Here is an 18,213-nt window from a genome sequence, read left to right as displayed (position 1 = left end):
CCTGCTGGATCAGGCCAATGGCCCATCTAGTCCAGCATCCTGTCCTCACAGTGGCCAACCAGTTGCCCATGGGAAGCCTTCAAACAGGACCTGAGTGCAAAGAGCACTCTCCCCTCCTGCGGTTTCCAGTAAATGGTTGTCAGAAGCATATCTCCTTTGACTATGGAAGCAGAACATAGCCATAATGGCTAGTAGCCTTTGATAACTTTATCCTCCATCTGCCTGTCATTGACTCTAGCTCTCCCTGTCCTGACTGGAACAAGCCACCATTGCTTACAGGGGAGCTAGATTCACAGCAAAGCACAGTGCTGGTGAGATCTCCACCACCCACTATGTGCAGAGGACCTATCCACAGAGATCGCGCAGGGCCTGGAGAATCCTATTTGCCCTCCAAAGCTCAGAGTAAGCAAGAAGCAGAGTTTGTATAGTTCCGCCTCCCCCTCTGAACGTCAGCCTAAATTTGCCACTATGCATTTGTTGTTGTTATATGCCTTCAAGTCGATGACAACTTATGGTGACCCTATGAATCTTTTCTAGATGTGTTCATAAGGTTTTCATGGTAAGAGGTATTCAGAGGTAGTTTACCATTGCCTTCCTCCAAGCCTACAGCACCCAGTATTCCCAGGCAGTCTCCCATCCAAGTACTAACCAGGCCTGACCCTGCTTAGCTTCCGAGATCAGACGAGATCTGTCATGTTCAGGATAGTATGGCTGTAGGCATGCATTTCAGTCAGCATACACAAATTTTGTGCAAACCTATGTCATGGGCCTGTGGCCCAAGACTTTCAAGGTTCAATATACATTAGGGGAAGTTGTGTGGCTTGCGGCCTCATACCTTTCCATGGCATGAGGGGAAGGGCTGTAGCTCAGTGGCAGAGCATCTGCTTTGCAGGCAGAAAATCTTAGGTGAAATCCGTAGCATCTCCAAGTAGGGCTAGGAATGTCCCCTGTCTGAAACAATGGAGAACCACTGTCAGTTGGTGTAGACAAAACTGAGCTAGATGGACAAATGGTCTGACCCAGTAGAGGACAGCTTCCCACGTACATCTTGGGTGGCTACATGTGAACGTCTCCCTCAATATGTCCCCACCACTGACATTACTGAAGCATTTAGGAGGCAGTGATGGACATGAACTTCGATAGTTTTAAAAGAGAAATTCACAGAGGATAGGGCTATCAATGGCTACTAACCACAATGGCTAAGTTCTGCCTCCACTGTTGGAGGCAATATGCTTCTGAATGCCAGTTGCTGGTAACTGCAGGAGGGGTGAGAGCTCTTGCGCTCAGGTCCTGCTAGCGGGCTTCCCACTGGGCTATCTGATTGGCCCAAGGGAGAACAGATATGAAAATGGAGCTAACAGAATGGGGCATAGCATTTTCAGGTCTCCAGTTTTCACCCATTTTGGGGGGTCTTCCCCAGTCTCCGGGTGAGTCACACCAATCCCCCTGGGCTGGTGTGTGTGTGACATAGGCCAAATCTCCCTTCCTCAGTTTAGGCCCAGTGACAACCCCCCCCAGCTTTGGATCCATCTGCATTTGATTAGCATGGCGAAAAGGAACTTCTTCCTCAACCCTCCCCCCCACTGAATGTAGTTGGCTTCAAGGCTGGGGGGGGGGATGACAATGGGCCCATATCTCCCTTCCCCAGGGAGAATTAGGCTTATTGACACAAATATTCTTGGCTGCAGAGCCGGCTGCATTTGATCGGGAGGGGGTGAGGAGGAACTTCTTCCTTGCCTCCTCCAGTCAAATGTAGCTGGCTCTGAGGCTGAAGGTGATTTAGGGCCATTGTCACACACCTCGGCTATGGAACTGGCTGCATCTCATAGGGGGATGAGGAGGAGGTAGTTCATCCTTGTGTCCCCAAATGGGATGCAGCCAGCTCCAGGGCCCACCCCATGACATCACTAGGACCCACTCTGTGATATCACTACAGCCTGCCCTGTGACATCATTAAGGTCCACCCCTGAAGTCTCAGAGTTGGGATGTTTCTGACCTGGCGACCATGGTAGCTTCATGGCTTAGCATGATGCCTTCTCTGTTTTTCCATTTGGAAAGTGTGTGTGTGTGTGTGTGTATGTTTTGTCTCCCAAGTATGAAATGCAAATTACATGGAGGGTGCCATTAATTACTTTCCTTCTTAATCTGAATGAGCAAAAAAGTCTGTTACTGTTCGTCCGAGTCTAAGACATGTGAATTAGGAATGTTTAAATTTTCTAATCCCGTTCGAGATGCAGAGCAGGGAGAGCGAGCATGATCACATGACAAAAGGACAAGTCAGACCTCCACTGAAATGCTGGGAATTTTGCCACTGGCTTAATTGATTCTGTCCCAATTACCTTCATTATGTATGAATGACAGAGCGGACTGGTTTGGGTACATTTAGATCTAGAATAAAATTCCCTGAAGAACAGAGCCAATGCTTTTGCGGTCATTCTGAAAAGACTGATGAAATCATCCCTCCCTCCCCTTCCATATCTCCCCTTCTCACCCTCTTGTTTTGATTCTGTACAACTGCAGTTTCTGGACAAAAATTGAAAAGACAGAATGATACCAGTTGATACTGATGAGAGCAAAATTAATGTTTTGCTATTACAGATGGCAAAAATCGACACATAAGTAAACTGATTTAAGCATAGTTTGGTGCAATGAATAATGTGACTTTGTCCATGTCAGTTATTTTTAAATGATGTATAGTATGGATTTTAGCGATACAGATCATTCACAGGAAATTCCGCTAAGATCCAAGCTACTTGGCCTAACTCATCCTATATTCTAACAACAGGGATGGAAGGTTCTGTCAATTTTTATTCTCACCATTTCTCATTTTTTCCAATCTTAAATTCAGTTCTTCACATTTTTGCAGGAGTCTGGTTTTTAAAAAATCCACCTGAAAATTGTCCCGCTTTTAGTGCAGTTTTCTCCTACTAAACACATTTTTGTTAGTAGTTTTGAAAATGTATGTTTACAAGCATTTTCTCCTAATGTAATGCATTTTGTATGCTATTTTCCTTAATATGTTTATTGTTATGCACACTTTCCCCTAATATATGCATTTTTGTAAACATTGTTTAATTGGAGAACTACATTGCAAAATTCAGATAAGTGCGAACTTTGAAGGATGGGTGTGGTTTGGTTCTCATATTGTTTCGGAAAGAGTAGATTTAATAGTTTCGGCTCTGAATACCAACTGAATCAAATTTCTCCCCCATTCCTAACTAGCAATGAAGTCATTCTCCAGAGATGGATCCTTGTGGAGCCAAAACAGTGCCACCTATGCACAAAAGGGAGAAATGGGCATGCTTGGGGGGGAACCCCAAAATCTGCAGAACTATAACAAACTTAATGTAAAATAAGCAGGGAACCCCAAAACAACACACAATGAAAGCTAAGCATGCTCAGTGGACATGGAATCCTGGCAGATTTGCAGTGCTTGGAAAAGTTACTTTTTTGAACTACAACTCCCATCAGCCCCAGCCAGCATGGCCACTGGATTGGGTTGATGGGAGTTGTAGTTCAAAAAAGTAACTTCTCCAAGCTCTGGATTTGCGCCTCTGTGTGTGGAAAACTCAGGGGCAGGAGAATGGAATGGAGTGTGCTGGAAGAGGGGATGGCCGGCTGGAACACTGAACAAGTGCTGAAAATGTTCCACACTGCAACATTCTGTTTTCAGGTTGCACTTGCCTATCTACATAAGGTAAAATGAGGAGGAAACACATGTTGAGACTGAGCAGCTGAGGGGGAAAGAGTGGGGTAGGTATGTGCCAGAGCTGAACTGTAGGCAAGCCATCAAGTGGGAACCAAGAGCAAAACCAAGGATTGGATCTGAGAGGTCAGAACAAGCCTTTTTAGCCCTCACCCGAAGCCAAGAAAAGTTGGCTTGGATGGGCAGAGTTATTCCACTACCCAAGAACCTTTTCCAGCCTAAGACAGAAATGCCCCACAGATGCTGTCAGGGACGATGTAAGCTGGAGTCCAACAGTATCTTCAGAACTCCCTCCTGTTATGTAACAACAAGCCTTCTAAATGGAGATCTTTGTTCCAGTGGGTCTCTATATTGGATTTGAATTGATTTGACACACATTGTTTCAATACCGTTTGCACCTGCAAAAGTTTGGGGGCAGACATATGCTTTGTTTCTAAGCCGTGCATGTCCCATAACGTCCTGTGGAAATCCTGTAACTTTTTCTACTACAAGGAGGGCACCCTCTTGTTCTTCATCTCAGGTTCTTCTAGTACTCTTGTCAAACTCATCCCTGGCAATGGTGGCTGGCACCCATTTGGTGGAAGTCAGAGAGGCCAATGACAGGTGGAGCCAACTCATTCTACTTCTGCCCCCATCCTCCTCCCTGCTGAGTTCCACAAGGCCAAAACTTGGACGAAAGAGGAAGCCGAGAGGCAGGGCTACCCCCTGGGCTGGTTGTAAGAAAGACAGCAGGCAGATGGGGGTCTGGCGGAGGGCAGGCTGAGGCTGGTGGGGCAGTGCACCATTTGCCTAATGGATCAGCCTCCACTGATCGCAGATGCCGGTTTACTGTGAATTTGCTTTGCATTTGTTCCTTAAATAAATATACTATCTGTTATTAACCCAGGCTAAATGTCAGAGAAGGCCATGCTTAAAGGGATCGGGACAACTCGTCTGATGTTTACAAAGTGCAGTTAGCACAGCAAGACTGTTGTGCTACTATTACAGTTGAACAGACGAGGTCTTTCAATACAGATAACAGCTGTACTAGCAACTGCGGATGAAGGGAAAGCTATATTAAAAATAATCTTACAAGGGGAAAAGAATTTGGTGGTGTGTGTTGTGGTGGTGGGAGTCTGTAAATCATTGGCAATAATTTTAATTCTATTTGGACGTTTAAGTTGCATCAGTGTACTCCAATTAAGCATTAATCAGTCTGCTTGTGTCAAAACTCTCCATTAGGCAAAGTGTTAACTCCCCCCACCCCCATAGGCTGTATTTGTCTCTCACTGATAGTCATTTTTCATGCACCATGCTGGGAAATGTAGGGCGATGATATGACAGCCCGTACAATATAACAAAATGCTGCTGATTTTTTTAAAAAACTGCCACAGCCCTTTGTTGCTGTTAATCATAAGAGATTTTGATGTAATTTCCAGATATTTCATAGTGTCTCTCTCTCTCTCTCTCTCTCTCTCTGCTTTAAATTATGCAGGAAACATACATATTTCTCACTGCACAACATGGCATGCTAAGTGATTGATTTCCGATCCGAACGCTGCTGCTTAATTGTTTTTCTTGTTGACATCAAGGGAATGGATTGGTTTGTTTCTTTACTTGCTGACATCAACATAGGAACATTAGAGTCAGACCACTGGTCCATCTAGCTCAGTATTGTCTACTCTGACTGGCAGCAGCTCTCCAGGGTTTCAAGTAGGAGGCTTTCCCAGCCCTACCTAGAGACACTGGGGACCGAAACTGGGACCTTCTGCATGCAAAGTAGATGCTCTACAACCGGATCGGAACTTCTCCCTAAAACAAAAGGATCTCTCTCTCTCTCTCTCTCTCTCTCTCTCTGTTTTTTAGTTATGTATCTGCTTGGTGGAAGTCTCCATCTGCTCAATAGCCCTTTTGTGTGTGTGAAAGTGGTCTTTTATTTCTTACACTTTCAACTAGTGCTGCTGACAGGTTTGTTCATCCTTCTTCTGAATAAACATGTATAAGATTGCATTTGGGGAACGGCCATAGCTCAGTGGTAGAGCATTCCACCACCCACTTCCACAAAGGGTCGTACAACAGAATGGAGCCCACTTCCCCCACTCTCCACCCACATGTGTATTGAACTGTTATGTAAAAACATGGAAATATATTCACTGGCAGTTTGCAAATTGCTAATGTGTGTGTTTTAAGTAGAAACGTGGGAGAAGTCCCTCAGATCATTTTAAAAATGAAAATATACTCCCTCCAAGTCGATTCCAACTTACGGCGACCCTATAAATAGGGTTTTCATGAGGCTGAGAGGCAGTGACTGGCCCAAGGTCACCCAGTGAGCATCATGGCTGTGTGGGGATTCGAACCCTGATCTCCCAGGTCATAGTACAACACCTTAACCACTACACCACACTGGCTTAGGTTCATTCATTTCACTGGGCATATATATATACTTTTGCAAAGAATTTCTTTAGCAGTCTGTTTCAGTCCATTTGAATTACCTAGAATATATTCATAGGCAAAAATTTCTCTCACAGTGGTCTTTGCATTTTGCCATGTTGCCTTTTTTTCCAAATGAGCTGCTAATGAGAGGTCAATTGCTTATGCAAATGAGGGAAACAGTCACACAGGCAGTGCTGTATTGAGAGGTAAAGTATGTTGCCTCTAATGTTCCAATATCAATCATTTTTATTTTAATGAATGTTTTACCTCTTTTGAAAAAAAAACATAAGAATTTTTACAACACATTTACTTTCATTCTGAAAGAACCATGGAATATTTTGGCAGTGTTTGACGAAGCCTAACCTTGACTGAGTTTTATTCTCTGTGGCAATATAATGACTAATATGTGCAGGGGAAAAAATGCCTTTCTATCCACTGCAGCCATTAAAAGCTGGTATTTTTATCAGGATCCTGCTGTGATTTCCATAGCTGCCTAACAACGCAGGTGTTATAGGATTTGCCAAAGTGGATCAAAGCAGTGATCCATCATGGAAAGCTGGATTCTAACTGTAGCCTTAGTTGTATTTAGTAACTTTACTAAATACTATATAACTTTGTGAAGTATGTCAGAATTTCAACTTCCCATTTAGTGTCTGGGAGTTTAAAAATACCGGTAATGCACCATGAAAAACAAAACAAAAGCACCTCACTATTGACTAAATAGAGGTACAATTCTCTCAAAGAATTCTCTGGGAAGAGGGACTGGCTGTTAAATCACTCAGACAATTGTAGCTTTGTAAGGAGAACAGGTCTCTCCAAGCAACTCTCAGCACACTGCACAAACTTCACAGCACCAGGATTCTTTTGCAGAAGCTATGACTGTTTAAAGTGGAATAATATTGGAATAAATGTATGGTGTGAATGTGGCCTGCATCAGATGTGGGGAACCTTTTCTGGCCAGAGAACCAAATCCTTACCTCCCCACCCACGAGCTAGAGGGAGCCCCGGCTGACGAAGCATCAAGGCCCCAGCTGACAAAGCATCAAGGCGAGTTAAGCAGCAGAGCGAAAAGAGGGTAAGTAGCTCCCATTTATTCCATTATTTAATTGAAGTAAAACAGCTCAGAGCAATAAGTAATAAGGGCAGCCCAAGGTCACCCTGAGCTAGGAGCCAAATCCTGAAAGAACCTATATCTTAGGAGACAGATCCTAGGAGAAGGAAACCCATAGAAAGCTAGTTTTCAACACCACCCTAGCAGGAAAGCTTCAGGGGACACTGTAAACAAGGTTAAATTCCAGTCGGAGAGAAGGGGGAAAAGGAAACTCCACCGACACATACAGGGAGAGAGTCAGCTCAGTCCTTGCTAAAAAGGGCAGCTTCAGCCTTCCTGAAACACAACCACAAGCTCTGTTTCCCTAGGTTAAAGAAAGGTCAGGCTGTTCTAGGTGGGAAAACAACAAACACAAAAGACTTGCCTGGAAGGCGCAGCCCCTTGATTAGATTAAAAGCAGCCAAAAGCTTAAACAGCCCCGCCCCTCGCTCAGGAAGGAAGGAAGCCTGAGAGAATACTAAAGAGTTAAGCCCCAGCTGATAGCCATCAGCCTCAAGTAACACATCATTGGCTGGCAGCAGTAGCTGGGAGGAACCAGCCACACATATAAAGTCAGAGCACCCTAGCGAGGGAGCCTGCTCCACGAGCTAGAGGCTCCACGAGCTAGAGGGAGCCTGCTCCACGAGCTAGAGGGAGCCTGCTCCACGAGCTAGAGGGAGCCTGCTCCACGAGCTAGAGGGAGCCCCAGCTGACGAAGCGTCAAGGCGAGTTCGGCAGCAGGGCGAGGAGGCCAGGGCCCCCCACTCTGCCCATCTGTTCCCTGACCTCAACTAAACCGCAGTCTCCAACCCATTAACATAATAAACCTTAAACAAAACTATGCAGGTAAGAAGCCAGCAGGGGTGTGGGGGCTTTCCAGTGTTTTGCACCGTCTGCAGCATGTACGACTATCTGCCTGTTGGACAGAAGTCGAGGGTGTGCTCTCGGTGCAATGAGCTCCTGGCTCTCCGGGAACGACTTCATTTCCTTGAGGCCAAGGTGGCGGACCTGGAAAAGCTGAGAGAGGCAGAGAGGTGTGTGGAGGAGGCCTTCAGGGACGTTATAGCTGTGTCCCACTCCAACGATGATAGCTCTCCTGCTATCATGGAGAACGATGGTCTCGGGGAAGGAGAGCATCCAGCTGAGGAAGAGGGAAACGATCCCTTAGAAGGGACCCATTCCTTGGGGGATGAGCAGCTATCCTCTCGTGCCGAGGATATATCTCCAGGGGGTGGAGGGATCCTTGTAGTGGGTGATTCGATCATTAGGAACATAGACAGTGGGGTGTGTGATGGGCATGTAGACCGCAAGGTGTTTTGCCTGCCTGGTGCGAAGGTTGAGGATATCGCCCGTCGTTTAGATAGTTTGGTAGACAGTGCTGGGAAGGAGTCAGTGGTCGTGGTGCACATTGGCACCAACGACATGGGGAAATGCAGCCGTGAGGTCCTGGAAGCAAAATTTAGGTTGCTAGGTAGGATGCTGAAAGCCAGGACCTCCAAGGTGGCTTTCTCTGAAATGCTACCAGTTCCACGCGCAGGACCAGCCAGACAGGCCCAGCTTCGCAGTCTCAATGCGTGGATGAGACGATGGTGTCGGGTGGAAGGGTTCGGATTTGTTAGGCACTGGGGAACATTTTGGGACAAGCCGGGCCTGTACAAAAGGGACGGGCTCCACTTGAACCAGAATGGAACCAGACTGCTGGCACTTAAAATTAAAAAGGTAGCAGAGCAGCTTTTAAACTGACTGAGGGGGGAAACCCGACAGGAGCTGAGAAAGGTCCGGTTCGGAATAAACCTCCCCCCTGGGATAAAAACCAAAGAAATGATGAAATTTTAAAAGGGGTAGGCCTAGAAGTAGGCATTGTGAGAGCAGGGGCACAGGATATAAATTCAGAAGAGCAAAATTACCACAGGCCTAACCACAAGTGCCAAAGACACTTGAAGAGAGACACTGCTTACAAGTGCCTGTACGCTAATGCTAGGAGCCTGCGAACCAAGATGGGAGAACTGGAGTGCTTGGTCTTAGAGAAGAGCATTGATATAGTGAGCATAACCGAGACCTGGTGGAATGGAGAAAACCAGTGGGATACGGTTATCCCTGGATATAAACTATATCGGAAGGACAGGGAAGGACGTATTGGTGGCGGAGTCGCTCTATACGTGAAAGAAGGCATTGAATCCAGCAAGCTCGAAACCCCAAAAGAGGCAGACTCCTCCACAGAATCGTTGTGGGTGGTGATACCATGCCCCAGGAGGGACTTAATACTGGGAACGATCTATCGTCCCCCTGATCAAAATGCTCAGAGAGACCTTGAGATGAGATATGAAATTGAGGAAGCATCCAAACTAGGAAATGTGGTAGTAATGGGTGACTTCAACTACCCGGACATAGACTGGCTGAATATGTGTTCCAGTCATGACAAAGAAGCAAAGTTTCTAGATATTCTAAATGACTATTCCCTAGACCAGTTGGTCATGGAACCGACCAGAGGGACGGCAACCCTGGACTTAATCCTCAGTGGGGACCGGGACCTGGTGCGAGATGTAAGTGTTGTTGAACCGATTGGGAGCAGTGACCACAGTGCTATTAAATTAAACATACATGTAACTGGCCAATTGCCACGAAAATCCAACACGGTCACATTTGACTTCAAAAGAGGAAACTTCACAAAAATGAGGGGATTGGTAAAAAGAAAGCTGAAAAACAAAGTCCAGAGGGTCACATCACTCGAAAATGCTTGGAAGTTGTTTAAAAACACTATATTAGAAGCTCAACTGGAGTGCATACCGCAGATCAGAAAAGGTACCGCCAGGGCCAAGAAGATGCCAGCATGGTTAACGAGCAAAGTCAAGGAAGCTCTTAGAGGCAAAAAGTCTTCCTTCAGAAAATGGAAGTCTTGTCCGAATGAAGAAAATAAAAAAGAACACAAACTCTGGCAAAAGAAATGCAAGAAGACAATAAGGGATGCTAAAAAAGAATTTGAGGAGCACATTGCTAAGAACATAAAAACCAACAACAAAAAATTCTATAAATACATTCAAAGCAGGAGACCATCTAGGGAGACAATTGGACCCTTGGATGAGAAGGGAGTCAAAGGTGTACTAAAGAATGATAAGGAGATTGCAGAGAAGTTAAATGAATTCTTTGCATCTGTCTTCACAGTGGAAGATATAGGGCAGATCCCTGAACCTGAACTAACATTTGCAGGAAGGGATTCTGAGGAACTGAGACAAACAGTGGTAACGAGAGAGGAAGTTCTAGGCTTAATGGACAATATAAAAACTGACAAATCACCGGGCCCGGATGGCATCCACCCGAGAGTTCTCAAAGAACTCAAATGTGAAATTGCTGATCTGCTAACTAAAATATGTAACTTGTCCCTTGGGTCCTCCTCTGTGCCTGAGGACTGGAAAGTGGCAAATGTAACGCCAATCTTCAAAAAGGGATCCAGAGGGGATCCCGGAAATTACAGGCCAGTTAGCTTAACTTCTGTCCCTGGAAAACTGGTAGAAAGTATTATTAAAGCTAGATTAACCAAGCACATAGAAGAACAAGCCTTGCTGAAGCAGAGCCAGCATGGCTTCTGCAAGGGAAAGTCCTGTCTCAGTAACCTATTAGAATTCTTTGAGAGTGTCAACAAGCATATAGATAGAGGTGATCCAGTGGACATAGTGTACTTACACTTTCAAAAAGCGTTTGACAAGGTACCTCACCAAAGGCTTCTGAGGAAGCTTAGCAGTCATGGAATAAGAGGAGAGGTCCTCTTGTGGATAAGGAATTGGTTAAGAAGCAGAAAGCAGAGAGTAGGAATAAACGGACAGTTCTCCCAATGGAGGGCTGTAGAAAGTAGAGTCCCTCAAGGATCGGTATTGGGACCTGTACTTTTCAACTTGTTCATTAATGACCTAGAATTAGGAGTGAGCAGTGAAGTGGCCAAGTTTGCTGACGACACTAAATTGTTCAGGGTTGTTAAAACAAAAAGGGATTGCGAAGAGCTCCAAAAAGACCTCTCCAAACTGAGTGAATGGGCGGAAAAATGGCAAATGCAATTCAATATAAACAAGTGTAAAATTATGCATATTGGAGCAAAAAATCTTAATTTCACATATACGCTCATGGGGTCTGAACTGGCGGTGACCGACCAGGAGAGAGACCTCGGGGTTGTAGTGGACAGCACGATGAAAATGTCGACCCAGTGTGCGGCAGCTGTGAAAAAGGCAAATTCCATGCTAGCGATAATTAGGAAAGGTATTGAAAATAAAACAGCCGATATCATAATGCCGTTGTATAAATCTATGGTGCGGCCGCATTTGGAATACTGTGTACAGTTCTGGTCGCCTCATCTCAAAAAGGATATTATAGAGTTGGAAAAGGTTCAGAAGAGGGCAACCAGAATGATCAAGGGGATGGAGCGACTCCCTTACGAGGAAAGGTAGCAGCATTTGGGGCTTTTTAGTTTAGAGAAAAGGCAGGTCAGAGGAGACATGATAGAAGTGTATAAAATTATGCATGGCATTGAGAAAGTGGATAGAGAAAAGTTTTTCTCCCTCTCTCATAATACTAGAACTCGTGGACATTCAAAGAAGCTGAATGTTGGAAGATTCAGGACAGACAAAAGGAAGTACTTCTTTACTCAGCGCATAGTTAAACTATGGAATTTGCTCTCACAAGATGCAGTAATGGCCACCAGCTTGGATGGCTTTAAAAGAAGATTAGACAAATTCATGGAGGACAGGGCTATCAATGGCTACTAGCCATGATGGCTGTGCTGTGCCACCCTAGTCAGAGGCAGCATGCTTCTGAAAACTAGTTGCCGGAAGCCTCAGGAGGGGAGAGTGTTCTTGCACTCGGGTCCTGCTTGCGGGCTTCCCCCAGGCACCTGGTTGGCCACTGTGAGAACAGGATGCTGGACTAGATGGGCCACTGGCCTGATCCAGCAGGCTCTTCTTATGTTCTTATGTTCACCCCTGCCAGGCCAAATTTGACAGGCGGGTGGGGTCACCCACCTGTCAATCAACTGACATCACTATGACATCAGGAGATGCTGTACTTTGAAGCCCCAATTGTTTGGACTTCAAAGTGCAGCACTGGGCTGTTTTGAAACCCTTTTTGCAAACAGCCCTGCATTGCCTGCAAAATAGCTTTCGTTCAGCCCCCATGCTGCTTTAGGAAACGTCAGTTTTCAGAGGTTCAAGCAGCAGTGCTGGGGTGGAAAAATGGTTTCCAGAGAAACGGCTGATAAAATCTTTCCATTTCAACAGTGGTTTCAGTGGAGCCCACTTCTATCTTCTGGAGCAAGGTCTACCACCCATTTGATATTCTGCCTGGAGGCAGTATGCCTCTGAGTACCAGTAGCTGGGAATCACAGTTGGGGAGAGTGCTGTTGCATTCAGGTCCTGCTTCCAAGCTTCCCATGGGCATCTGGTTGGCCACTGAGGACAGGATCCTTTTCCCTAATCCAGCAGGCTCTTCTTATTTTCTTATGCTTCCCTGGGTTAAAAGCAAAGGAACTGTTCTCTTTCTTAGGGCTCATTCGCACAGTTGCTGAACTTCACAGTAATGGAGCAGCTATTGCCATCGTGATAGATTTGCAAGGTTCACACTTCCTACCTTCATATCCGCTGTTTTCCTTTCACACAAGTAGTTGTTCCTCTGGTTGAGTATCTCTGTTTCCTTGTGGTCCCACCCCTAATTTTACATGCTTACTCCCTCCAAAGTACCCATAATGCTAATGGAGAAGGGGAGGGTTTTTGTCAGTGTCATAGTTTCTTGTCAATTTCACACCTCTCCCTGCTTCCAATTGACACGAAACTGTATGAAACTGTATGTTTCTGCAAGACCTGCTCCCTGCATTTCTGGCTGATTTCCACCTGGCCTGGAAGGGCGGGGCCCTGTCTCTCTCCAGCTACAAAAGCAGCAACTGCTGAAGGGGCCAGAGACCATCTACCTGTGTGAGTTTCTGCAAGACCTGCTCCCTGCATTTCTGGCTGATTTCCACCTGGCCTGGAAGGGCGGGGCACTGTCTCTCGCCAGCTACAAAAGCAGCAACTGCTGAAGGGGCCAGAGACCGTGTGTGTGTATGTGTGCGTAAACCTGCTGCTCGGGATGTCTATAGACTACTGGGGTTTTGTTTTGTATTATATGTTATATTTTACTCTATGTTATATTTTAGTCTATGTACGCCGCCTAGAGTGGCCGTTAATTCGGCCAGATAGGCGGCCTAGAAATAAAATTTTATTATTATTATTATTTTATTATTATAACTGAATAGAGGCCGGGGAGTGAAAGGCAACTTTTGTGGGTGGCAGAGAGCAAGGGAGCTGGTGATGGGGCATAAGAGAGAGCCTTCCCTCTAAAAAAAACATTGAAGCAAAGCACCTGCACAGAGGAGCACAGCAAACCTGAGAGTTTTTCCTTTCCTTTTTGCATTAAAATTGGATTGGTTTGATACAGGAAAACTGTGTGATAGCTGCTGATGCCTGCAACGTCATGTGAACCGTGCAAATTAAACAGTAGCACCAATCTCACAGTAAGTCGCCATGTGAACCAGCCCTTACTTTCAGGGACCATTTTCCTGCCCCTCCCATCCCATGAATTAGTGATGAATGGCTGAACACACTGAGAGAGTTTCACTTCCTTTTCCCCACACTCCTTTTAAAAATACTAAGCTCATTTGCTGTACAAAACAAGCTATCTTTTTAAACAAAATCATATCAAGCTATATTTTAGCAGTTAACTTTAAAAAAAGAAACAGCAATTTAATCATCCCTCTAGAAAGAAAAGGGGGGAAAAAACAACCAACTAACATAACCTATAATCTTTGTGCGGTTCAATCACTCTGAAACAAGCCCGCAGCATCAATGTTTATTAAAGTCATGGGAGCAGCGCATTGACCTCGGAAATTGCAGAGCTGGCACCTGTAAAGCTGCAGCACACTCAGTTTTACAGTTAACAAATAGACTGTGACGTTTTCCTTTTTTTGTCTTTTGTGGCGACTACTAATCTCATTTATATACAGTGCCAATCAATTTACACGGCGCTTTGCAAGGTGGCTTAAGCAAAGCAGAAAGGTCCCTGTGCTCCAAGGTGTGTATTTGCAGATTAAATTTAGAAAGTGGGGGACAAGGAGGGGGATTGAAGAAGCAAAGGAAACAGAGAATGCATGCATCTACTACTACTACTACTACTATTACTAATAGCCTGAAAAAATTGTTTTATCACTAGTATGTTTGCTGCTTTGGGCTCCTTTGGGATATAAATCTGAACAACAACATCATCTTATGAGGACCAAGAGGAGGCGCCATAGCACAAGCTTTGCACGGAGAAGGTCCCAGGTTCAATTTCCACCATCTGTGTGTAGAGCTCGGAAAGAACCTGGGTGAAACTCTGGGGAGTTGCTGCCAGTCAGTGTAGACAGCTGTGGCCCATTAAGGCAAATGGGGCAGTGCCACGCCAACCTCACTGGCCTCACCAACCCCAACCTGCCTGTTTTTTTTCTTTATAACCAGCCCAGGAGATGGAACTGCATGTCATCTTTGTCCTCCTTAGTTTTAGTGTTGATGCTTTAGAACTCAATATGGAGCAGAAGGCTGGGGACAAAACTAGAACAAGTTGATTCCACCAGCCATTCCAGCCCTACCAGTCCCAATGGGCACCAGCCACCACTGGTAGACAATATGGATGCAGATAAGCTATTGGCTTGACTTGGTATAAGGCAGCTCCCTGTCTATCCTGAAAGGCCCACAGCCATTTGTAACTTCCCGCAGCTCATGGGCAGAGCGCCTGCTTTTCCTGCAGAAAGGTTTGATCCCTGCAATCCCAAATAGGACTGGGAGACTACATTGAGCTAGATGGACCAATTGTCTGACTCGATGTCAATCAGCTTCCTATATTCCGAAGTCAAAAATGTCCCACAAGATGACGTTTATCCTCATTTCTAACTGCATCCACATTGTAAGGATGTCTAGCTGCATTTGGCATAAGTGTCCCTCCCTCACTTTTTCTCTCTCTTCTCCACTCCCTCCTTGGTTTTCCTTGCTGTTGGCTGTGCAGACAATCCTATGCAGTGGAAACTGGTCTAGTAAGTCCAACAAGGCACAGCCCCACCAATCGCAGCCTGCCCTCAACCAGTCTAAGGGGTGGCCCTGGTTGGCAGGTTCCTCCTCCTCATTCTCAGCATTGGCCCTTATAGAACTCAGCAGGGAGGAAGATGGGGGACAAAACCAGAATTAGTTGGCTCTGCCAGGCATTGGCTCTGGCTCCACCTGCTTGTTGGCCTCCCTGCCTTCTGCCCCACCGATCTCAGGGGATACCACTGATCCTATGCATGCTTTTCTGCTGAAGTCAATGGTAAGCATCCAACCTTAGAACACAAGCTCCTAGAAGACAGGAACCGTCTTCTTTTCTCATGTAACTCTGTTTGGTGTAAGATGTACAATATCCCAAATCAGTTGATCAATCCATCCATCCATCACTCCAGTAGGATCAATCCAGAGAATGTAACTGTCCCATTCTTGTTGCTAATAAGGAATTGATACATGGCTAGATCACATACCTAGAAAGCATTTTCTTCCTGGTCCAGATAAGAATATGACACGTGATCTGGGCTTAGAGCAATTTCTGCTTTCACATAAAGAATGGAACATTAACAGGATCTATCATTTTCTTATCCCCGATGCAGAGAATGAGATTATATATAGGTAATGGCCGCTAACATGTATGGCTTTGAAAAACCCAGCTGTCATACTTCTCATATCTCTGGCTAGGTGTAGCAAAAGGCAGGCAGTGGCCAGGTGCGCAATCATTTTCTATGACTGGTGCAAGCATACAGTCCATTTATTTTCTCATTCTCAGTGTGGAACATGAGAGGATAGCCAGGTATGAGATACTGGCATGAACATCAATTATTTTGCAATGCATCTCTCTCTCTCTCTCTCTCTCTCTCTCACACACACACACACACACACACACACACACACAGAGAGAGAGAGAGAGAGAGAGAGAGAGAGAGAGAGAGAGAGAGAGGGGGGGGGTTTGAAAGAGAAATATACAACTGTCCTATTTTCAGAATTGCTAGGAATCATAATGTTTATGCTGTAAGTGTGCACCAATCTTTTTAGCTTTATATCTAATGCTGTGTTGTGGTTTATTTATTTACTATTTTTTGGCCAAACAGCCATCAAAGCAGAAAATACTAGATATTAATACAACAAAAGATGTGATAAGCATGCACTAACATTCAATAAATCAGTGGTCAAAGCAATGGAATAACAGAGTTGGAAGGGAAGAGTTGGAGGGATAAAGCCATCGAGTCCAACTCCCAGCTCAATGCAGGAATCTAAATTAAAGCATACCTGACAGATGGCTGTCCAGCTGCCTCTTGAATGCCTCCAGTGTTGGAAGGCCCATAATCTCCCTAGGTAATTGGTTCCTTTGTCATACTGCTCTATCAGTAAGACAGCAACATCACAAAATACTTGAGAGTGTCTTATCTATGAAGTTAACTGGTCAAAACATGATGGTCATTGACTACCCTAAGGCTGTATCCAATGCTAGTCATACTCAGATTGTTGTTATTATGTGCCTTCAAGTTGATTACGACTTATGGCAACCCTATGAATCAGCTACCTCCAATAACATTTGTCATGAACCACCCTGTTCAGATCTTGTAAGTTCAGGTCTGTGGCTTCCTTTATGGAATCAATCCATCTCTTGTTTGGCCTTCCTCTTTTTCTACTCCCTTCTGTTTTTCCCAGCATTATTGTCTTTTCTAGTGATTCATGTTTTCTCATTATGTGTCCAAAGTATAACCTGTTTCATTATTTTAGCTTCTAGTGATAGTTCTCGTTTAATTTGTTCTAACACCCAATTATTTGTTTTTTTCACAGTCCATGGTATGCTTAACTAACCGGTCTATTCATTCTAATGGGTCGACTCGTGTAAAACATAGTTGGATCCAACCCATAGGGTTTTTCCACTTCATCCAGTCACCATCTTTCAGTGGCCTGTCCATGCCAGAGTTCATCCTGTGTGTTTGCAGGTGTTTGTGTTCCTATTTGATTTGTGTAGTCCACATGACATCACCCTCAGACAACACCCATCTTGATGCTTTTCCCCTGTAATTTTGGATTTACCCAATATAGGGATAAGTTGGAGGAAATCAGGCTCCAAACCACTCTACTCAGGGTTGCAAATGATTTGTTTTGGTGTTTGGGGGTGGGTGAATCAATTGTCACTTTCTGCTACTCCCCTTTCCACACCCATTTTCCTCTATGCATTCATTTCTTTTCCAGCTGTGTTCCACACTATTTCTGCCGTGTACCCAAAAGGAGGATTTTTATTTTTATTTTTGCTTTTGATCCCTCAGGTTTGCACTAAACCAAGAACTGCACATACAAATGACACTATATATATATTCTTTTGATCCCTTAGATTTGCACTACATCAGAAAGCTGCACAAGGAAATTTACAACTGCCTGTGTGCTTTTGCACACTTCTTGGGTGGGGAATTTTTTAAAAAACAATGTGCGCAGCTATTTGAGGGCATGCCCTATCCATACTTAACTGGCATAATAGAATCAACACATTAGAAGGTGGGCTCAAACATAAAAGGAAAAGCCTATTGGTATGTATGGGAAAGAGTGAAGTTGCTCTTCATATGGGGAAAATGTGGATTAACACCTAAATAATGTTCAAACGTGAAGCCCCAAGTGGCAATACTGATCTTTAGCAATATAAATGCACAAATGCTCCATCATGCCAAAAACAGCATATCCAGATGGGGAGCATTGTGAGACAGATCAGCTATCTGAAATTACAACCTTCCAAAATATTTTAACAGGACAATTGTGTTATCTGTTGATATTTTAACCCCTACAGTGATGGCAGCTGAATTGACTTATAAAGTAGCTGATTTTATGCAGCTCCTGATTGGGCACATAGCACATCCCTGTGGACAAGCTTTTTCCCTAAGTCAAGGAAAGAGAGGGGGGGGAAAACCTGTTGG

At 44.8% G+C, this 18,213-nt stretch overlaps 1 pseudogene; it reads right to left on the bottom strand.

Annotated features, from left to right (window-relative positions):
- Positions 1-600: 600 nt before the first annotated feature.
- LOC133369478 (5S ribosomal RNA) lies at positions 601-719 on the bottom strand (annotated as a pseudogene).
- Between the last annotated feature and the right edge of the window lie 17,494 nt (positions 720-18,213).

This window comes from Rhineura floridana, chromosome 13 (assembly GCF_030035675.1).
Source record: "Rhineura floridana isolate rRhiFlo1 chromosome 13, rRhiFlo1.hap2, whole genome shotgun sequence".
Classification (NCBI taxonomy): domain Eukaryota; kingdom Metazoa; phylum Chordata; class Lepidosauria; order Squamata; family Rhineuridae; genus Rhineura; species Rhineura floridana.
Note: the sequence above shows the minus strand (reverse complement) of the source record. Positions and strands in the feature narration are given on the sequence as shown.